This window comes from Salmo trutta, unplaced genomic scaffold (assembly GCF_901001165.1).
Source record: "Salmo trutta unplaced genomic scaffold, fSalTru1.1, whole genome shotgun sequence".
Lineage (NCBI taxonomy): Eukaryota > Metazoa > Chordata > Actinopteri > Salmoniformes > Salmonidae > Salmo > Salmo trutta.
The window spans coordinates 13,054,592-13,079,564 of NW_021822911.1; the positions used below are offsets into that span (position 1 = coordinate 13,054,592).

The 24,973-nt window shown below is 40.6% G+C and overlaps 1 pseudogene; it reads right to left on the reverse strand.

Moving 5' to 3' along the window:
- Positions 1 to 1,955: 1,955 nt before the first annotated feature.
- LOC115186486 (zinc finger protein 271-like) overlaps positions 1,956 to 24,973 on the reverse strand; it is a 50,305-nt pseudogene continuing 27,287 nt past the window's right edge.

Here is a 24,973-nt window from a genome sequence, read left to right on the forward strand (position 1 = left end):
CTTTTTTAACTGAGCAACCCCGTACTGGATGTCCATAATGGATAAATCTTGGCAACAAGACTGATTGAGTTCTTCACTAATCGAATTAACATTCTCTATAGAATCAAGGAGATCCTTAGAGTCACTCAAATTGTTATCTAAGGAGTAAAGATTTCATAAAATTTAGTGGTAAATTCTGATAACAACTCTCTATCCTCAGTGGTAACCCCATTAATCTTAAATTTCCGAAGTGTGTTGAGTTCCCCTCTCCTCTTCTCCAAATTAAAAAAGTATCTACTGATCTTTTCACCTTTTTCAAGCCATTGTTTTCTAGATCTTATGAAAGCCCCTCTAGCCTTTTCCTCATACAATGTATCTAGTTGATTCTGTAAATCATTCAATTTAGCTTTCTCATTAAGATCAAGATGCTCAATCTCTGTGATATCGGCAATTGTTTTAGAGAGTTCAGCTACCTCACATCTCCTTCTTAAAGCAAGCCGTTTTCCATAAGTAATACAGGCTGAGCGGATTTTAAATTTCAGCAGTTCCCAATATTTCCCATATTCTGCATTAGATGTAGCTAAACTCCAGTAAACAGAAATTAGATTCTTAATCACATTTTTTTAATCATCATGCAATAACAATGAGTTATTTAATTTCCAGTAACCACCAGAGTATTTCTTACCATCATTACTGCATATTCTTACAGTCAACCATATGACTTTATGATCCGTCAGGACTGCAGGCAGTATTTTTACCTCTACAGTGTTGGGCACAAGACTAGAGGTTATCACCCACAAATCAATTCTTGATTGTAAGGAACGATCTCTATTACTCCATGTGTATTGTATCTCTCCAGGGTTTTTTACTCTCCATATGTCAATTAAGTCCAGGCTTTGGCAGAAATTCACCAACTTGTTCACACCAATGTTAGGCCTATGAGGCAATCTATCAGTCTCATTAGAATAAACCATATTAAAATCTCCACCAACTATTATCTGACTGGATGGAAATTTTCTCAGAAGATTTTTAAGAATTTCTTCAATTTCCTCTAGAAGGAAGTTATTTGGAGGACTAGAACAGTATCCATATACATTACACAACACAAATAATCTGTCCATGTGGTTGATGACCGCTACTAGCCAATGTCCATTGGAGTCCATTTGAGTAAACAACAATGTCCCTTTGAAATTGTGTGCTAAAATTACAACCCCAGCTGAATAATTTATAATTATTGTCCCGTGGGCCAAAAAAATGTCACTGCCCCACTGATTTTTCCAATAATTATAGTCCTCTTTGCATGAATGTGTTTCTTGAACGAATACAAGATCTGCGTTGCAGTCCTCAAAACAAAAAAAAAAGCTTTTCTCTTCAACAGGTTACGTATCCCCCTGGCATTGATTGACATAAACTTCAAGTCCATATCTATAGAATAGAAAGAAAAATCCTACGCAATCTCAACTTTACCCTCTCTATAAAAAGTTGCTTCATAAATGTATTAACAGAATTCTTAACTTGTAAAATAGTAACACCATGTTTCAAAAGTAGAACGTTCAGTTTGCAGTGGGGAAGGAACTACCTTGTAAACCTACCGACAGAACAAATCAAATCACCCCGGTCGTATTTCTTTACCGTTGGCGAAAAAAGCTCTGATTCCCCTGTAGTATCCACCGTTTCCTTGATTTCGGGCCTGTTGTACGAGAGGCCACAATTTTGCCTTTGCTGCCTTGTCTGCTGCAGTCAAGTCCTCACCGAATCTAAGTTTTCTTTCTTTCAGAAAGGCGCTTTCCTTTGCTTTCTTCCAAACTGCATCTCTCGCTGTGCGAAAAGCAAACTGGATGATGATCGATCGGCTGACGATGGCATCTTGTTTCTTCCCAATACGATGAGCGACATCCACAGCCATATCCATATATCCATCGGGGAAGTCCGGTGCCATACAGTTACAGATGTCTCTTACTAAGCGCTTCACATTCTCATCCTGGTCCTCGGGGACACCGTAAAGCCGTAGCCCCCACCTTCTCCGGTATCGCTCTGCTTCCGATAAGCACTCTTGCATGTCTGCGATGGTCTTCTCCTGTGTTTTCGCGTATCATTTTCTCCAGACCGTCGGCTCTTTCGTTTACAGCATCGATTATGTTGATCTGTAGTTCGCGCAAAGATAATTCTTTATGTGTCTTTTTGGGTGCAGGACTATTGACTGCATTTTCAGAATCAACCGAATGTCCAGAATCCTCCATTTCTTCTCCTGAGGAGTCAGGTGGCGGTTTTTCTCCAACGTATGAGTGCTCAGCTAGCAACTGCCTTCTCCTCCCTTTGCTCTTTCGCACATTTTTTCCTTCCATTTCTCAAAGTTATGAATCAAATTATCGGTCAACTAAGTGTTGTTCTCTATTGTGTTTACTATAAGCCAAGTTCCATTACATTTAAGTAAGTTTGAGTGGGATAAAAGTTAAGGTTACTCGGAGCAAGCTGAAATCTCGTCTACACTCGCCGCCATCTTCCAGCGCCTCGGTGCTCAAACCTGTTGAACCTACATTGCCGTTCAAAAGTTTGGGGTCAATTAGAAATGTCCTTGTTTTCCATGAAAACATTCATGAAATGAGTTGCATAATGAATAGGAAACATAGTCAAGACTTTGACAAGGTTTTAAATAATGATTTTTAATTGGAATAATAATTGTGTCCTTCAAACTTTGAATCCTCCATTTGCAGCAATTACAGCCTTGCAGATCTTTGGCATTCTAGTTGTCAATTTGTTGAGGTAATCTGAAGAGATTTCACCCCATGCTTCCTGAAGCACCTCCCACAAATTGGATTGGATTGATGGGCACTTCTTACGTACCATACGGTCAAGCTGCCCCCACAACAGCTCAATAGGGTTGAGATCCGGTGACTGTGCTGACCACTCCATTATTGACAGAATACCAGCTGACTGCTTCTTTCCTAAATGGAGCTGTGCTTTGGGTCATTGTCCTGGTGTAGGAGGAAGTTGGCTCCAATTAAGCGCCGTCCACAGGGTATGGCATGGCTTTGCAAAATGGAGTGATAGCCTTCCTTCTTCAAGATCCCTTTTACCCTGTATAAATCTTCCACTTTACCACCACCAAAGCACCCCCAGACCATCACATTGCCTCCACCATGCTTGACAGAAGGCGTCAAGCACTCCTCCAGCATCTTTTCATTTTTTCTGCGTCTCACGAATGTTCTTGTTTGTGATCCGAACACCTCAAACTTAGATTCGTCTGTCCATAACACTTTTTTCCAATCTTCCTCTGCCCAATGTCTGTGTTAGTTTGCCCATCTTAATCTTTTCCTTTTTTTAAACGGTCTGAGATATGGATTTTTCTTTGCAACTCTGCCTAGAAGGCCAACATCCCGGAGTCGCCTCTTCACTGTTGACGTTTAGACTGGTGTTTTGTGGGTACAATTTGCTTAAGCACCTAGTTGAAAACTTGTGAGGCGTCTGTTTCTCAAATTAGACACTAATGTACTTGTCCTCTTGCTCAGTTGTGCACTGGGGCCTCCTTACATTCTGGTTAGGCCAGTTTGCGCTGTTCTGTGTAGGGAGTAGTACACAGCATTGTACGAGATCTTCAGTTTCTTGGCAATTTTTCGCATGGAATAGCCTTCATTTCTCAGAAATAGAATAACTAACAATTTTCAGAAGAAAATGATTTGTTTCTGGCCATTTTGAGCCTGTAATCGAACTCACAAATGCTGATGCTCCAGATACTCAACTAGTCTAAAGAAGGCCAGTTTTATTGCTTCATTAATCAGAACAACAGTTTTCAGCTGTGCTAACATAATTGCAAAAGGGTTTTCTAATGATCAATTAGCCTTTTAAAATGATAAACTTGGAGAATATAAAATATAGAATATATTTTGATTTGTTTAACACTTTTTTTTGGTTACTACATGATTCCATATGAGTTATTTCATAGTTTTGATGTCTCCACTATTATTCTACAATGTAGACAATAGTTAAAATAAAGAAAAAACATTGAATTTGGAGGTGTGTCCAAACAATTGACCGGTACTGAATATGCATTGTGGAGGAGAACTGATCCTAGATCTGTACAAAGGCATAACATCTACAGCAGGAACAACTGTCTGTGTTAAAAAGGCCCAGCTGGATTGAATTGAGCCATTTAAAATGACATATTTGAATGTGAAATGATTTTCGGCTAAAATATCCTGGTTGTGTGTAAAGTTTATTTATTTTATACAGTAATTTTTGCTCATCTTTATCAAGGGTATCAATAACTAGGTGCTTATTTTGATATCTAGTTATTTGACTGAATCAGAAATACAGATGTGGAGTAGATGTAGAGTTTGTTTTAAATTCTCATAAAAAAATCTGAACTAATCAAACAACACTTGTTGCTCTTTATACGTGTTGATATAATATTAATATTTAATGGAGAGAAAAAAAACGTTTCCCTAAACTGCTTTATAATATTATAATTCAATGAAGAAGAAAAATAGTTTTCCCTCCTCAACTGCGTTTCCTCCCTCCAGACAGCAGATGGCGATATGTGTCTTTCAGGCGATGTTTCTAGTGTGACGTATAATCTAGTGGACGGAACGCTTCTTCAACAACTGCAGCCACCTCGGTAGCTCGCTAGCTGACAAAGTCTGAACATTCAAGCTGTTTAGACAATTTCGTGGTTTATTTGCCACTATGATTTAAACATACTTATGTGGAAACAACTAGCTACCCCATTTAATTTCATATTTACGTTGTAAGTCAACTATCTGGCTGGTTAAGTTAGCACTAGCCTAGCTAGCTAACATCCCCGACCATGCGCTCACTAAGCTACTCTCCTCCTGCTAAAGAAGAGGTCTGCTGGACGGAGAAAGAAGCTCTGGGGCTCAACATTGTCGTGAAAGAGGAAGAGGAGGATGTCACATTACAAAGACAAGTAGAAGGTGAGGCTGTTACCGTGAAAGAAGAAGAGAAAGACGTTACAGTGAAAGACGAGGAAGACGCCTTCAGAGTGAAAGAGGAGGAGGAAGATGCAGTTTTTGGAGTGGAGGATGAAGTGAAAGAAGATAAAGACGTTTTTGGAATGAAGGATGAAGAGGGGGAGATTACTGTCACATTAGAGGAGGACGAAGAAGAGAAGACTGGAGAACTGATTAACACCAGTAAATACAGTGAGTACTATCTTATAAAACAGGGACATTGATCTGATTAACACCAGTAAATACAGTGAGCACTATCTTATAAAACAGGGACACAAACTCTGCTGTTGTTGAACTAATGTGTGATTTTTAAAAGGGCATTCTACACTTGAATATGTTTTTGTACTGTGTGAATTGTTCATGACGTCCTTCAGGGATTTTTAAACTTTTCCTGTTGAAAAGTGATATAAATACAGTAAATTATAAACACACTAATGGGAAACAAATAAATGTTTTGAGCAAAATAGTGTTTTTTTTTAGAGATCTGCAAACTAGAAGGAGTGATGTCAAAGTAAGGCCTTCAAGGAGTTGGCTTGATGGGAAGTCGTGATGTCATCCAATAGGAGACTGATATTCATGTGAATATTCATTATTCTTTTTAAAATCCTTCCTGTTCTGTCAAGTTGGTTGTTGATCATTGCTAGAAAGCCATTTTCAAGTCTTGCATTGACTTTCAAGATTATTTATATCCAAACTGTAACTAGGCCACTCAGGAACATTCAATGTCATCTTGGTAAGCTCCTCCAGTGTAGATTTGGCCTTGTGGTTTAGGTTATTGTCCTGTTAGGACAGTTTTTGTATTCAGATCTCTGAAATGCTCTCTACCTACGTAACATTTAGTGTCTCCTTATGTTACGCTGGGAAAACAGTTTTCATGGGCACAGAAATCCTAAATAATTTCAGAGTTTGCTAAATCCAATGGTTGTAACCTAGTCACCTTAACTTTATTGACAACACCCAAATGGATACTGTCATTAACGCGGTTCTTCAATAATTACACATAATACTTAATACTGTAGCTGTTTAGTTACAGTCACATGTTCAACTATCATCAGCTGATCCAGGAAATCATTTTCTGAATGACAGTCACATGACAAACATCACGACATGCAACAACAACCAAAGTGCTTCTTCATTCTTTACTCTGGTAAAGACAGTTATACTGTGCTCCACGTTGGATCCAACATCCCAAACAAATCAATGTTTATAATGTGTTACTGTCTGGCTGATTTACAGTAGGGTCTCGTTAGCCTGTTTATGCACAGAGATACGCTCCACGTTGGATCCAACATCCCTACTTTGCTCATAATGTGTAGAGAACTGTTCCTTGATGGATAGGCTATTGTACAACACACAGAGATTTTTTCCTTTATTCAGGACATTTAGAATGACAACACATTACAGAGTAGCCTAGTGGAATTATTGACAAAATTATCTGGTGATCAGGTTATGAAATGTCATGACAAAGACATTTTAGTTTCCATGTTTCACCTGAAATATTAAATGATTTATAGTCCTAGGTCTATGTTGTTGTTAGATAAAGTTATGGGTCCTACAGTAGGTCTATGTTATTGTTAGGTGAAGTTATGGGTCCTACAGTAGGTCTATGTTATTGTTAGGTGAAGTTATGGGTCCTACAGTAGGTCTATGTTATTGTTAGGTGATGTTATGGGTCCTACAGTAGGTATATGTTGTTGTTAGATAAAGTTATGGGTCCTACAGTAGGTCTATGTTATTGTTAGGTGAAGTTATGGGTCCTACAGTAGGTCTGTGTTATTGTTAGGTGAAGTTATGGGTCCTACAGTAGGTCTATGTTGTTGTTAGATAAAGTTATGGGTCCTACAGTAGGTCTATGTTATTGTTAGGTGAAGTTATGGGTCCTACAGTAGGTCTGTGTTGTTGTTAGGTGAAGTTATGGGTCCTACAGTAGGTCTATGTTGTTAGGTGAAGTTATGGGTCCTACAGTAGGTATATGTTGTTAGGTGAAGTTATGGGTCCTACAGTAGGTCTGTGTTATTGTTAGGTGAAGTTATGGGTCCTACAGTAGGTCTGTGTTGTTGTTAGGTGAAGTTATGGGTCCTACAGTAGGTCTATGTTGTTGTTAGGTGAAGTTATGGGTCCTACAGTAGGTCTATGTTGTTATTAGGGGAAGTTATGGGTCCTACAGTAGGTCTATGTTGTTGTTAGGTGAAGTTATGGGTCCTACAGTAGGTATATGTTATTGTTAGGTGAAGTTATGGGTCCTACAGTAGGTCTGTGTTGTTGTTAGGTGAAGTTATGGGTCCTACAGTAGGTCTATGTTGTTGTCAGGTGAAGTTATGGGTCCTACAGTAGGTCTATGTTGTTGTTAGGTGAAGTTATGGGTCCTACAGTAGGTCTATGTTGTTGTTAGGTGAAGTTATGGGTCCTACAGTAGGTCTATGTTGTTGTCAGGTGAAGTTATGGGTACTACAGTAGGTCTATGTTGTTGTTAGGTGAAGTTATGGGCCAATTTGGCATACACTTGGTGTACAAACCCTCATTGTCAGGCTGATGTTAAAGCTAGCCAAATAGCATTTTATTGGTTGAGGTGTTTTTTAAGTATAAAGCAGTTGATTTGCGACAATAACACAAACATATTAAGCAGGTGATTCAAGCGAGCCTTACAATTATAATCCAAAGTAGTGTGAAATGAACTCATAGGCAACCTGGAAATGGAGGCTATTTTTGCTGTCAGCCTATGAGAACTCCCCTGAGTTTTCCCCACGGTGGTGAATTAGTGAATAGACACAGAGCTTAATGTGAGTTTCCTTGAGTAGCACTCCTGATCTTGCGCTGTAATATTCAGAATACATTGTGAAAAGCTAAAATCTTTGCTCACCATTTTTGCTCCATGCAGATATTCTACATCCATAACTAGTGGTTTCCTCATTAGCAGATATACTACATCCATAACTAGTGGTTTCCTCATTACCAGATATACTACATCCATAACTAGTGGTTTCCTCATTAGCAGATATACTACATCCATAACTAGTGGTTTCCTCATTACCAGATATACTACATCCATAACTAGTGGTTTCCTCATTACCAGATATACTACATCCATAACTAGTGGTTTCCTCATTACCAGATATACTACATCCATAACTAGTGGTTTCAACATTACCAGATATACTACATCCATAACTAGTGGTTTCCTCATTACCAGATATACTACATCCATAACTAGTGGTTTCCTCATTACCAGATATACTACATCCATAACTAGTGGTTTCCTCATTACCAGATATACTACATCCATAACTAGTGGTTTCCTCATTACCAGATATACTACATCCATAACTAGTGGTTTCCTCATTACCAGATACACTACATCCATAACTAGTGGTTTCCTCATTAGCAGGGAGGAGTTTCTGCAACCAAATCGCCCTCGTGCCGCAATTTTAGCAAACACAGAAAGGGGCCAATATTGGAGACCAAAAGTCGTCTGCCACACTGCTTAGGATTTCAACAACTTTAACTTATTTCTAGCCTGTAATCATCGATGTTACTAATAATGTGAAAACAAGACAAAATATGACTATTGTTGGTCATTTTAAGACAATTGTCAAATAATTTTAACATTCATTAGACGTCAATTGTTGTACAACATCATGGCTACGCTGTTGGCATCCCCTTTTACAGTGGATTTCCGCTGTTGTGGGCCTTTAATCATCTGTCTGACTTTGTTGTTAACACAGGAGAGAGATGGGACTATCGTAGATCCTCTGGGGAGCCTCAACAACCTCGTGATGCTGACAAGGCAGAGAAGAGTCTCTCCAGATCAGAACACCTCAAGAAACACCTGCAGAGACCCACAGGGAAGATAACTCACTGCTGCTCTGACTGTGGGAAGAGATTCACCTCATCAGGCATTAAAATTCATCAGAGAACACACACAGGAGAGAGAACTTATAGCTGTACTCAATGTGGGAAGAGTTTTGTACAATCTAGCTATCTGAAGATACACCAGAGAATACACACAGGAGAGAAACCTTTTGGCTGTGATCAATGTGGGAAGAGTTTTGTTCAATATAGCCATCTGAAGACACACCAGAGAACACACACAGGAGAGAAACCTTTTAGCTGTGATCAATGTGGGAAGAGTTTTGGTCATTCAACCAGCCTGATATCACACCAGAGAATACACACAGGAGAGAAACCATATAGCTGTGATCAATGTGGGAAGAGTTTTACTCGGCTAAGCAGCCTGATATCACACCAGAGAACACACACAGGTGAGAAATCTTATAGCTGTACTCAATGTGGGAAGAGTTTTACTCAGCTCGGCATCCTGATATCACACCAGAGAACACACACAGAAGAGAAACCGTATAGCTGTGATCAATGTGGGAAGAGTTTTACTGCATTTAGAAATCTGACTCTACACCAGAGAATACATACAGGAGAGAAACCTTTTAGCTGTACTCAATGTGGGAAGAGTTTTACTCAGCTAAGCAACCTGATATCACACCAGAGAACACACACAGGAGAGAAACCCTATAGCTGTGATCAATGTGGGAAGAGTTTGTTCAATCTAGCCAGCTGAAGATACACCTGAGAACACACACAGGAGAGAGACCTTTTTGCTGTACTCAATGTGGGAAGAGTTATGTTCGATCTGGTGATCTGACAGTACACCAGAGAACACACACAGGAGAGAAATCTTATAGCTGTGTTCAATGTGGGAAGAATTTTGTTACATCTAGCCTTCTGACAGTACACCAGAGAATACACACAGAATAGAAATCGTATAGCTCTAATCGATGTGGGAAGAGTTTTACTCAGTCAAACAGCCTGGTACAACACCAGAGAACACACACAGGAGAGAAACCTCTTAGCTGTGACCAGAGAGAGAATCATATAAAAGATCTCAGATCAAATATCAGAAAATACATGAAGGAGTTGTTTCATGATATCAATGAATTAATGTCAAAATGTAGAATGTTTTAACATTGTAGTTGGAGTATTTTAATAATGTCACAATGTAGAAGCCAAAATGTTTGCCTCTTTATCAATTGATTTCAAAATGATATGGAAATTAGCATCAGGGGAAAAACCCAGGCTCTGAATTGAAAGTTGTGTTGAGTTGTGTTACACTTAATAACACGTTGGCTATTTATGAGATTTAACAAAAAGAGCTGTGTTACACCATGTTGGTGACCCACTTGAATCAAAATGTATCTGGCTGTTTTCTACAAGTTGTCCTCTAACCAGGGATGTACACATTATTCCCAGATTCCGTGTGGTTTTTGAGCTGTTAGTTTTAATATGATGTGCAACCTCATCTCCCTCCTGTCACACAAATGATTTTAGCGATGAGTGATGACAAATAAGTGTTGCGTTCCTTTGTTTAGGGACCCCTACATTTAAAGAGTTGTGTAATATATAATAAATATATCTCCCATTTCCATGTGTTTTTTAGTTGTGTTAGTTTCAACATCACGTACAACCTGATTTCCCCCCTTATCGATATCAGTGATTTATTGCTACTTGTCAAAACAACAGCGTTTTTGGTGCTTGTGCAGTTTTATAGGGTGCTTGTTTAAAAAAATACAAGTAATATGATTATTGTGGCAGATGTTTGTGTATATAGCACATTTTATGTTTTCAATATATCACAAACTGTTTTTGCATATTGGTTATTGATTTGGACACGTTAAAACTGTGTTTGACATTGGGGATATCCCACCTAGCAACATGTCATTGAAAATAAGACAATCAAATATTTCATATTTACATGTAACATTTGGTAATGAAAATTATTCATGCAACCAACTGACAATTTTTGGGTAGAATAATATTGACATTGCTGCCCTGCTTTTAGAATATCAGGGTTTATTCCCAGATGTGCCAAACCAAATGTACTAGAGCATGACATTGGAGACTGGGCCCCGATCCAACAACATGCCTATCTAGTGAACCCTGAAAAGGGAGAGAAGCTCTGCAGTGAGGTGGAAAGTTACTACGGATATTGCAGGAGTTTCCTCTTGAAATCAGACATGTCCGTGGTAAGGACAACTTGGTTTCTGATTGTGTTTTCCTTTTTTGGACGACTTGGTTCCTGATTGGGGTGATGAGAGTTCTAGAAGCCAGTGAGTTTAAAAAAAAATAAGGTTGTAGAAAAATATATATTTAGAAATATGTTTTTTCCTGTTTTTAATTGTTGACAGTCAGTAGACACCATGTTTATACTGTAGGAGGTGAAGCATTGTAGTTGATTATAATGTCAAATCGAAGCTTTCTGTTGGTGGTGAGCAAACTTGTCCAACAAAAATTCTCTTACGGTGTTACTGTCTTTGTTTTTTCCATTTATGTTTTGAGTTTGGACTTTAGCTTGTTAGCACGTCTAGCTCGTTAGCACGTCTAGCTCGTTAGCACGTCTAGCTCGTTAGCACGTCTAGCTCGTTAGCCCGTCTAGCTCGTTAGCACGTCTAGCTCGTTAGCACGTCTAGCTCGTTAGCCCGTCTAGCTCGTTAGCACGTCTAGCTCGTTAGCCCGTCTAGCTCGTTAGCACGTCTAGCCCGTTAGCACCTATAGCTCGTTAGCACGTCTAGCTCGTTAGCCCGTCTAGCTCGTTAGCCCGTCTAGCTCGTTAGCACGTCTAGCTCGTTAGCCCGTCTAGCTCGTTAGCGCGTCTAGCTCGTTAGCGCGTCTAGCTCGTTAGCACGTCTAGCTCGTTAGCACGTCTAGCTCGTTAGCACGTCTAGCTCGTTAGCCCGTCTAGCTCGTTAGCCCGTCTAGCTCGTTAACACGTCTAGCTCGTTAGCACGTCTAGCTCGTTAGCCCGTCTAACAATATTGACAGTATTGATTTAAATAATTCATTGTTTATTTACTGACACCACAAATGTGAATTAATATTTACAAAACAATTTACCAAACAAAACACATTACCAAATTGCAACATTTCTGCAGACATGTCAGACCATAATAAATAATACATTTACTTTGTATAGTGATTTTCATGACAGTTACAAAATAAGGATGTACAATAAAAACATTAAAAATGAATCACAGGTCAACTAACAACATTGTAGACTTGATGCTAAATACATGCTAAACATAAGTGTTTTTCTGACATTTTGGGGAAATTGAAGAGAAAATAAAAAATCCAGCCGTAGCAGAGCCCCAAGTCCCATGGGGACGTCCTCGAGGGCCTGGATGTTCTCCCCATCAAAGGCCAGCGGGATTTCACTCTCATGGTGACGTCCTCGAGGGCCTGGATGTTCTCCGCATCAAAGGCCAGCGGGATTTCACTCTCATGGTGACGTCCTCGAGGGCCTGGATGTTCTCCCCATCAAAGGCCAGCGGGATTTCACTCTCATGGGGACGTCCTCGAGGGCCTGGATGTTCTCCCCATCAAAGGCCAGCGGGATTTCACTCTCATGGGGACGTCCTCTAGGGCCTGGATGTTCTCCCCATCAAAGGCCAGCGGGATTTCACTCTCATGGGGACGTCCTCGAGGGCCTGGATGTTCTCCCCATCAAAGGCCAGCGGGATTTCACTCTCATGGGGACGTCCTCGAGGGCCTGGATGTTCTCCCCATCAAAGGCCAGCGGGATTTCACTCTCATGGTGACGTCCTCGAGGGCCTGGATGTTCTCCCCATCAAAGGCCAGTGGGATTTCACTCTCATGGGGACGTCCTCGAGGGCCTGGATGTTCTCCCCATCAAAGGCAAGTGGGATTTCACTCTCATGGTGAAATGGATTTCCACCGATGTGCAGTAAAGGAGTGAAGAGCGGTGAAATCTGTGTCAACAAAAGTAAGAAAAGATGAATACACAAACAATTAACAAAGAACATAAATGTTCAGCTGTAGTTTTATATAAGCATGCACACCTATGTTAATGAAGAAACAGATGATTGGTGCATAGACATACCTTGTCATGGACATAAAGGCCACTCGGGTCCTCATTGAAGAGGTAGGGCAAGAGCAGAATCGCTGTTGTGGTCTCCAGTCCTAGTAAAGTAAAGCAATGATCTTACTACACTTGCTAATTTTATTACAAAATACATTAGAGAAAGGGAAGGAATAAGAGCAAATCCCTCTTCTGTATTGTCCTTCAGGGACTGTCAAAATAGCAGGATGATGTCCTCACCCCTGCCTCGCCTCTCTACCTCTGATAGTCCTTGGATGATCTTTTTGTCTATATCCATTCCATGGACTTGATTCATTTCTGAGAAGATCTGAAAAGATAATTTGCACACATTTGTACGCTAATAGATGTCAGTTTGTATTGACTGCTATGTAGGTTAAATGTACACTTCAAATGCAGCTGTCCTACAACATATCTGTACCTTCTTCTTGATCCAAATTGCATTGTGTCCATGTTCTGTCCTATAAGAATTTCAAAGGAAGAGAAAATGTGTCAAAGAACAGTCTTACAAGCATTAAAACTTATATATTTATTAAATAAATATTGAAAGATAAATGGCATCAACATACAATTGAATGTAAAATAGAATAACATATTGGAGAAAGCACTAGCCAATACAGTACTGCCATACAGTAACAGTACTGCCATACAGGCCTAATATCACATTTCAAGATATCTTTGTACACAAATTGTTCAATATTTTATCAGGCTGACTTGAAAGATTATACGCAACATTTTGCTGCGTGGCAATACTGTTTGGATTCTGAAGGGCATTTATACAAAAGAGGTAGTCTAGACACTGTATTAATACCATTATGCATTTGAATCCCATCTACAGCTACCATCTAATATATTAATTTCCCTCCACAAGGGGGCGGACATGTAACGTGTCCAAAATGGGATAGTATTGTACATGTAACGTTTCCAGAATGGGATAGTATTGTCCATGCAACGTTTCCAAAATGGGATAGTATTGTACATGTAACGTTTCCAAAATGGGATAGTATTGTACATGTAACGTTTCCTAAATGGGATAGTATAGGACATGTAACGTTTCCAAAATGGGGTAGTGTTGTACATGTAATGTTTCCAAAATGGGATAGTATTGTACATGTAACATTTCCAAAATGGGATAGTATTGTACATGTAACGTTTCCTAAATGGGATAGTATTGTACATGTAACTTTTCCTAAATGGGATAGTATTGTACATGTAATGTTTCCTAAATGGGATAGTATTGTACATGTAATGTTTCCAAAATGGGATAGTATTGTACATGTAACGTTTCCAAAATGGGATAGTATTGTACATGTAACGTTATGCCCCCTTGTGAGTTAATAGTATTGCATGCTGTAGCAGGCTATATAAAGAGGAAGACCTCCATTGACGATTCAGTTCGTTGTAACATCTCGTCTGGACAGGTCACCGTCCTTAGTTAGTTAGTTAGTTCGTTAACGAAGCTAACGTTAGCTAGTTCATTATCACAAAAGTGAGAACTGCTCTAGATTGGAAAGTTACGTTAATGAGTGTAAAGCCATATTGTCTTTATGGAAACGATATACAATATATGGGAAAGAATATAGTTGAGGAAATAATCCAAACCTAGTTGTGCAAGTTCTTTGAAGAACCTTTTGGGGCTGTTTTTCATTGACCAAGAACCCTACGGTTCTTAGGGGATCTGAGAACAACTCCAGTTGAACCCTTCATTTTTAGAGTGTAGTCGGCTGTATTTACTCTCGAATTCAAACATGATGATTAGCATCAACGATCAAGTCAGCTGCTGCTGCTCCAATACAGTATGAGGTGAGACGGTGAACTGATGTTGAACCGGGCAGTCAGCTGCTGCTGCTCCAATACAGTATGAGGTGAGACGGTGAACTGACGTTGAACTGGGCAGTCAGCTGCTGCTGCTCCAATACAGTATGAGGTGAGACGGTGAACTGATGTTGAACTGGGCAGTCAGCTGCTGCTGCTCCAATACAGTATGAGGTGAGACGGTGAACTGATGTTGAACCGGGCAGTCAGCCGCTGCTGCTCCAAAACAGTATGAGGTGAGACGGTGAACTGATGTTGAACCGGGCAGTCAGCTGCTGCTGCTCCAATACAGTATGAGGTGAGACGGTGAACTGATGTTGAACCGGGCAGTCAGCTGCTGCTGCTCCAATACAGTATGAGGTGAGACGGTGAACTGATGTTGAACCGGGCAGTCAGCCGCTGCTGCTCCAATACAGTATGAGGTGAGACGGTGAACTGATGTTGAACCGGGCAGTCAGCCGCTGCTGCTCCAATACAGTATGAGGTGAGACGGTGAACTGATGTTGAACCGGGCAGTCAGCCGCTGCTGCTCCAATACAGTATGAGGTGAGACGGTGAACTGATGTTGAACCGGGCAGTCAGCCGCTGCTGCTCCAATACAGTATGAGGTGAGACGGTGAACTGATGTTGAACCGGGCAGTCAGCCGCTGCTGCTCCAATACAGTATGAGGTGAGACGGTGAACTGATGTTGAACCGGGCAGTCAGCCGCTGCTGCTCCAATACAGTATGAGGTGAGACGGTGAACTGATGTTGAACCGGGCAGTCAGCCGCTGCTGCTCCAATACAGTATGAGGTGAGACGGTGAACTGATGTTGAACCGGGCAGTCAGCCGCTGCTGCTCCAATACAGTATGAGGTGAGACGGTGAACTGATGTTGAACCGGGCAGTCAGCCGCTGCTGCTCCAATACAGTATGAGGTGAGACGGTGAACTGATGTTGAACCGGGCAGTCAGCCGCTGCTGCTCCAATACAGTATGAGGTGAGACGGTGAACTGATGTTGAACCTTGCAGTCAGCCGCTGCTGTTCCAATACAGTATGAGGTGAGACGGTGAACTGATGTTGAACCGGGAAGTCAGCCGCTGCTGCTCCAATACAGTATGAGGTGAGACGGTGAACTGATGTTGAACCGGGAAGTCAGCTGCTGCTGCTCCAATACAGTATGAGGTGAGACGGTGAACTGATGTTGAACCGGGCAGTCAGCCGCTGCTGCTCCAATACAGTATGAGGTGAGACGGTGAACTGATGTTGAACCGGGCAGTCAGCCGCTGCTGCTCCAATACAGTATGAGGTGAGACGGTGAACTGACGTTGAACCGAGCAGTCAGCTGCTGCTGCTCCAATACAGTATGAGGTGAGACGGTGAACTGATGTTGAACCGGGAAGTCAGCTGCTGCTGCTCCAATACAGTATGAGGTGAGACGGTGAACTGATGTTGAACCGGGCAGTCAGCCGCTGCTGCTCCAATACAGTATGAGGTGAGACGGTGAACTGACGTTGAACCGAGCAGTCAGCTGCTGCTGCTCCAATACAGTATGAGGTGAGACGGTGAACTGACGTTGAACCGAGCAGTCAGCTGCTGCTGCTCCAATACAGTATGAGGTGAGACGGTGAACTGATGTTGAACCGGGCAGTCAGCTGCTGCTGCTCCAATACAGTATGAGGTGAGACGGTGAACTGACGTTGAACCGAGCAGTCAGCTGCTGCTGCTCCAATACAGTATGAGGTGAGACGGTGAACTGATGTTGAACTGGGCAGTCAGCTGCTGCTGCTCCAATACAGTATGAGGTGAGACGGTGAACTGATGTTGAACTGGGCAGTCAGCTGCTGCTGCTCCAATACAGTATGAGGTGAGACGGTGAACTGATGTTGAACTGGGCAGTCAGTTGTTGATGTTGAATAGTTAAATAGTATATGTCATATTAAATATATTACTCTATTGTTATGATATAGAAACATCATGGAATATTGTACATCATATTAAATATATTACTCTATTGTTATCATATAGAAACATCATGGAATATTGTACATCATATTAAATATATTACTGTATTGTTATCATATAGAAACATCATGAAATATTGTACATCATATTAAATATATTACTGTATTGTCATCATATAGAAACATCATGGAATATTGTACATCATATTAAATATATTACTGTATTGTTATCATATAGAAACATCATGGAATATTGTACATCATATTAAATATATTACTGTATTCTTGTCATATAGAAACATCATGGAATATTGTACATCATATTAGCATCAACATACATTATTGTTTCATTCAATTTCACATAATAAGGATATTTCATATTTTCAAGTTCAGAAGTCAGAACCCATCACCTGCTATGTAAAAGAGACAGAAGAATGCACAATGGTCAATGCTATCTGGGATCCTTGGGACATCCCAATCCTAAACCCTAACCTTAACCCCTAACCTTAACCATTTTAAATGTCAACTTCAACAGGCTAGGGACGTCCCAAGGATGTATCTCTACCTGAAAATACATGATCTAAGTGATTGATAGTTGGTATTCAGCAGTCATAAAGCCTAATTTACTTTAATGAACTACTAAAATAGTGATTTTGTCAGACAGCATAGACAGCAGCTCCAAACTTTATTGACTGACTGATCCATTCATCCTTCCATCCCTCCTCAGCCTTCCTCTCCTCTGAAGACCCAGTGAGGGTGGAGCTCAGTCAGAGAGCTGTTGAGGGACTGGTTAGGAAGAACACTTCTACAGCCAGAGAGGTGAGAGGTCACACATGGTTTAGATGGTAAATATTTATGTCCCCTTAGTGGTTCATCACGTCAGCAAAAGGGAATATGTTCCATTTATGTTTATTTAGTGAAAATTGTCCACTGGTATTGCTGTAATTTCTCATCACTTCTGGCTGTATGAAAGTGAATTTCCCCCCAGGCATACATACATGTTCTTTGTTATTACCCGAGCCACTGCCTGTTCACCCGCTATCATTCAGAAGGCGAGATCAGTACAGGTGCATCAAAGCTGGGACCGAAAGACTGAAAAACAGCTTTATCTCAAGGCCATCAGACTGTTAAACAGCACAGAGAGACTGCAGCCTACATATAGACTTGACATCATTGGCCACTTTAATAAATGGAACACTAGTCACTTTAATAATGTTTACATATCATTTCTCATCTCATATGTATAAACTGTATCTTCGTCTATGCTGCTCTGACATTGTTATTCCATATATTTATATATTCCTAATTCCATTCCTTTACTTAGATTTGTGTGTATTAGGTATTTGTTGTGAAATTGTTAGATATTAATTGTTAGATATTGCTGCACTGTGGGAACTAGAAGGACAAGCATTTCACTACACCTGCAATAACATCTGAACACCTGTATGTGACCAACAACATTTGATTTGTTATGAAGGTAATTTGTGTAAAATGTACTTTTCCCCTCATTCACCCCATCTCTTTACATTGCTTATGCATAATCAGTGGCCTGACTGTGTCCAGACTATGTCAAAGGCCCATCCTGGTAGATCTGAACCTAATGCAGCTTGGAGTGATCAGATGACAGAAGTCACATTTAGATGCCAAGTGTATTTGAGGCCATAGATGCTACATATCTATTACATTGAGTGTTTTATTTAATATGACTAAATGTATTTCTTTCTTTCTGTGTTGCAGGGGCAGTCAATAAATGGAACAGCAAGGCCACAGAACATGACATAACCAGAGCTGTGGGAGACCACCTCAAGCCCCTGGTAAAGCCGGGGGTGGTGTTTACCACTCCACCACGCCTTCAGCAGGCTGGAAAAGTGGGATTGATCTGTTTTTCATACTAAGAGGGACCAAGAGTTTGTTGATTGGTCAGTCATTGGGTAAATTCGTTTTACAATGTGTTCAAATAAAATCAAGCTTTATTTATACAGACTTGTCAGACATGGATGCAACACAATGGCTTCACAGGAAAAAACAATGAAAATTAACATAAATATTTAGTACACAAATATGAGGATAAAAAAACAATAATAACAACTGAAAGACTAATGAGCATTGTAAGGAAACGCCATTGATTAAAATATCAACAATATGATGCTATATCCAACCCAAAATATAACTTGTTTTTAGGAGGGGCTCTGAAAGACACTATGGGGGTGTCCACTGAAAGTTGACTAGTAACAACAACTGGGACCTAAAAGACACCCACCATGAGACCCACTAAATCTGCCCAAGAAGAGACAAACAAAATAAAAACCCACACCAAACTTAAAGACAGGAAGCAAACCAAAAAGGTGGAGCAACTAAAGGTGTTGACTCTCCACATGTATCAAGACAACTGGAGTACTGGGCCAGACACTCTTAAATAGAACCTGGACCAGCTCAGGTGAAACACCTTCCCACTAACGAGATGGACAAGCCAGCACAGGTGTAACACATACTGACTAACGAGGTGACACCAATCAGTGCGTCCTACGTGCTAACGAGCTAGACGTGCTAACGAGCTAGACGTGCTAACGAGCTAGACGTGCTAACGAGCTAGACGTGCTAATTACTAATCTAATGTTATGCTTTCGTTGTAAAGCCTTTTTGAAATCGGACAGTGTGGTTAGATTAACGAGAGTCTTGTCTTTAAAATGGTGTAAAATAGTCATATGTTTGAGAAATTGAAGTAATAGCATTTCTAAGGTTTTTGAATATCGCGCCACAGGATTAGACTGGCTGTTGCGTAATCGTCCCGCCTCGCCCAGAGAGGTTAAAACATTCTACATTGTGACATTAATTCATTGATTGAGGTATTTTATCAGATTATCTCTGGTCACATTGATCACAGCTGAGGTTTCTCCTGTATGTGTTATATGGTGTGTAGTCCGCTTGCTAGACGTAGTAAAACTCTTCCCACATTGAGCACAGCTATAAGATTTCTTTCCTGTGTGTGTTTTCTCTGGTGTGATATCAGGCTGGTTGACTGAGTAAAACTCTTCCCACATTGAGCACAGCTATAAGATTTCTCTCCTGTGTGTGTTCTATGGTGTGATTTCAGGCTGGCTGAACGAGTAAAACTCTTCCCACATTGAGCACAGCTATAAGATTTCTCTCCTGTGTGTGTTTTCTCTGGTGTGATATCAGGCTGGTTGACTCAGTAAAGCTCTTCCCACATTGAACACAGCTATAAGGTTTCTCTCCTGTGTGTGTTCTCCGGTGTTTATTCAGACTGTTAGATGTAACAAAACTCTTCCCACAATCATCACAGCGATAAGGTTTCTCTCCTGTGTGTGTTCTATGGTGTAATCTCAGGCTGCCTGACTGAGAAAAACTCTTCCCACATTGATTACAGCTAAAAGGCTTCTCTCCTGTGTGTGTTCTCTGGTGTTTAGTCAGAAAGCTAGACTCAGTAAAGCTCTTCCCACATTGAGCACAGCTATAAGGTTTCTCTCCTGTGTGTGTTCTCCGGTGTTTAGTCAGACTGTTAGATGTAACAAAACACTTCCCACATTCGTCACAGCTAGAAGGTTTCTCTCCTGTGTGTGTTCTCCGGTGTTTAGTCAGACTGCTAGATGTAACATAACTCTTCCAACATTCATCACAGCTATAAGGTTTCTCTCCTGTGTGTGTTCTCTGGTTTGATATCAGGCTGGTTGATTGAGTAAAACTCTTCCCACATTGAGTACAGCTAAAAGGTTTCTCTCCTGTGTGGATTCTCTGATGTCTTTTGAGGTCTGCTGATGAGGTGAATCTCTTCCCACAGTCAGAGCAGCAGTGAGGTCTCTTCCCTGTGGGTCTCTGCTGGTGTTTATTGAGGTGTTCTGATCTGGAGAGACTCTTCTCTGCCTCTTCAGCATCATGAGGTTGTTGAGGCTCCCCAGAGGATCCACGATAGTCCCATATCTCTCCTGTGGGAACAACAAAGTCAGACAGATGGTTAAAGGCCCACAAAATGAACAAGAATAGTCATTTTGTCTTGTTTTCACATTAGTAGTAACATCGATGATTGAGTTATTCAAGTTGTTGAAACCCTAAGCAGTGTGCCAGACAACTTTTGGTCTCCAATATAGGACAATTTCTGTGTTTGCTAAAATTGTGGCACGAGGGCAATTTCGTTGCAGAAACTCCTCCCTGCTAATGAGGAAACCGCTAGCTATGGATGTAGTATACCTGGTAATGAGGAAACCGATAGTTATAGATGTACTATATCTGCCTGGAGCAAAAATGGTGAGCAAAGATTTTAGTTTTTCACAATGTTTTCTGAATGTGAATGGGGGAAAACTCAGGGAAGTAACTTCCATTTCCAGGTTGCTTATGAGTACATTTCACACTACTTTGGATTATAATTGTAAGGCTCGTTTGAATGTCCTGCTTAATTTAATTTTTCTGTCATCATCGCAAATCAACTGCTTTATACTTTTAAAAAAACACTTCATCCAGTAAAATGCTCTTTGGCTAGCTTTTCCATCAGCCTGACAATGAGGGTTTGTACACTAAGTGTTTGCCAAATTGGCACACAACTTTACCTAACAATAACATAGACCTACTGTAGGACCCCTAACAACAACATAGACCTACTGTAGGACCCATAACTTCACCTAACAACAAATATACCCATGTCGTGATGTTTGCCATTTGACTGTCATTCAAAAAATGATTTCCTGGATCAGCTGATGATAGTTGAACATATGACTGTAACTAAACAGCTACAGTATTAAGTATTATGTGTAATTATTTAAGAACTGTGTTAATGACAGTATCCATTTCGGTGTTGTCTGTAAAGTTAAGATGACTGTTATTTGTTGTTTTAGGTATTATTATTATCATCATCATCACAGAAGAGGCAGACTGAGCGGCCTACTGGTCAGACTCAGAAGGAGAGCACATCATCCACCGCTTCCGATCATATTACTCGCCAATGTCCAATCTCTAGACAACAAGGTGGACGAAATTGCTACCAGACAAATTAAACAACTTCTTTGCTCGCTTTGAGGACAATACAGTGCCACCGACACGGCCCTCTGCCAAAGACTGTGGGCTCTCCTTCTCCATGGCCGACGTGAGTAAAACATTTAAACATGTTAACCCTCGCAAGGCTGACGGCCCAGACGGAATCCCTCGCCGCGTCCTCATAGCATTCACAGACCAGCTGGATGGTGTGTTTACGGACATATTCAATCAATCCCTATCCCAGTCTGCTGTCCCAACATGCTTCAAGATGGCCACCATTATTCCTGTTCCCAAGAAAGCAAAGGTAACTGAACTAAATTACTATCGCCCCATTTCACTCACTTCTGTCATCATGAAGTGCTTTGAGAAACTAGTCAAGAATCATATCACCTCCACGCTACCCGATACCCTAGACCCACTTCAATTTGCTTACTGCCCCAATAGGGCCACAATGCAATCGCCATCACACTGCCCTATCTCATCTGGACAAAAGGAACACCTATGTAAGAACGCTGTTCATTGACTACAGCTCAGCATTTAACACCATAGTACCCTCCAAACTCGTCATTAAGCTCGAGACCCCGCCCTGTGCAACTGGGTCCTGGACATTATGACGGGTCACCTCCAGGCGGTAAAGGTAGGAAATAATATCTCCACCCCACTGATCCTCAACACTGGGGCCCCGCAAGGGTGCGTTCTCAGCCCTCTCCTGTACTCCCTGTTCACCCATGACTGCGTGGCCATGCACGCTTCCAACTGCAGGCAACACTACAGTGGTCGGCTTGATTACCAACAACAACGAGACGGCCTACAGGGAGGAGGTGAGGGCCCTCGGAGTCTGGTGTCAGGAAAATAACCTCTCACTCAACATCAACAAAACAAAGGAGATGATCGTGGACTTCAAGGAAACTGCAGAGGGAGCACCCCCCATCCACATCGACGGGACAGTAGTGGAGAAGATGGAACGTTTTAAGTTCCTCGGCGTACACATCACGGACAAACTGAAATGGTCCACCCACACAGACAGCGTGGTGAAATAGGCGCAACAGTGCCTCCTCAACCTCAGGAAGTTGAAGAAATGTGGCTTGTCACCGAAAACACTCAAACTTGTACAGATGCACAGTTTCTTAAAGTATTTTAGTAAAAGATTTCCAGCTCTCGCCCTTTCGATAACCACTCGGGATAAAAGGGAAAAATGTAATGCTCTGATCCTGTGGAAATGTCATAAAATACCTGATTACTTCTTATTCTTTGCACAAATAACCGACAGCTGTGTCTGTCCCGAACTCACTGGCGCGGGAAACTGAGGGCCCAGAATATTTTATACAATGTTGCAAGCCTGTTACCTCGAGTTTCGGCCGACCCAGTTGATATGTTTCAAGTTTGTTGTAGACAGGCCATGTGCAGCCAATGTGATTTTTATTTTTTACCTTTTAGTCCCGTGTAGCTCAGTTGGTAGAGCATGGTGTTTGCAACGCCAGGGTTGTGGGTTCGATTCCCACGGGGGACCGGTACGGACAAAAAAATGTATGAAATGTATGCATTCACTACTGTAAGTCGCTCTGGATAAGAGCGTCTGCTAAATGACTAAAATGTAAATGCAGAATGCAATATTTTTATTATTTATTTAACTTTTATTTGTTGGCTTTATGTAGGCTATTTTTTTTACATAGTTGGCAATGGCAATAAAAGTTCCTTTTAGATTTGTATAATTTTCATTTAGATTGTCTGTGATTAATCTACATTCTATGATATTGAGATACTATTATAAATTAAATGAAACTGTTCCACAAAAATGTGCATATGAAAATCATAACTGGCACACAGATTGGTAGAAATGGTCAGATAAATTGGCACTCCAAATGGAAAAGGTTGCCGACCGCTGGTGTAGCCCATTTCCGGAAACTTCAGAAATTCTCTCTCTTCTGGTTAGGTTATCTTGATCTCTGGCTCCCTCCAGTCATTTGTGTGTCTTATTTAATCAAACAGCTTAAAGCATCAGACCAGTTCAGTACATATAGTTGATTGTATAAAAACACATGGGGCGATTGGTAGAAAGAACAGATGACTCTTGGTTGACCAAGATGTATTTTAGTTGGGGACAGCACTAGAACATGATTTTGGGGCTCCCGAGTGGCACAGCGGACACTGCATCTCAGTGCTTGAGGCGTCACTACAGACACCCTGGTTCAAATCTAGGCTGTATCACAACCGGCCGTGATTGGGAGTCCCATAGGGCGGCGCACAATTGGCCCAGCGTTGTCCGGGGTAGGCAGTCATTGTAAATAAGAATTTGTTCTTAACTGACTTGCCTAGTTAAATAAAGTTTACATTTAAATACATTTAAAAAATAGAGTTTCCTGACAATCCATTTTTTACAAATCCGGCAAGGCACCAATTTTGAGAAGGGTTTAAAACAAAGGTTTCAAACCAATTCATGAATGTAATTGAATCTAGGTATGTCTTGCCTTTAATGTAATGGCATGAAAAACAATTGGCTGAATATTATACAATGACTTATCAACAGCTCTAATAATTTGCCTCCACAGGAAATCTACACTGGCAGTTATAGAATATACGATATATCCTAGAAACCTGGTTAAACTATCATTATGACATCATGGATGAATTCTAGAATATACTATATATACTAGAAACCTGGTTAAACTATCATTATGACATCATGGATGAATTCTAGAATATACTATATATCCTAGAAACCTGGTTAAACTATCATTATGACATCATGGATGAATTCTAGAATATACTATATATCCTAGAAACCTGGTTAAACTATCATTATGACATCATGGATGAATTCTAGAATATACTATATATCCTAGAAACCTGGTTAAACTATCATTATGACATCATGGATGAATTCTAGAATACACTATATATCCTTGAAACCTGGTTAAACTATCATTATGACATAATGGATGAATTCTAGAATACACTATATAGCCTAGAAACCTGGTTAAACTATCACTATGACATCATGGATGAATTCTAGAATATACTATATAGCCTAGAAACCTGGTTAAACTATCATTATGACATCATGGATGAATTCTAGAATATACTATATAGCCTAGAAATCTGGTTAAACTATCATTATGACATCCTGGATGAATTCTAGAATATATTATATAGCCTAGAAACCTGGTTAAACTATCATTATGACATCATGGATGAATTCTAGAATATACTATATAGCCTAGAAACCTGGTTAAACTATCATTATGACATCATGGATGAATTCTAGAATATACTATATATCCTAGAAACCTGGTTAAACTATCATTATGACATCCTGGATGAATACATTTGTGGTTACAATCCTCCTTCCCCCATCCCTCAGCTGTTTACCAAACCAAGCCT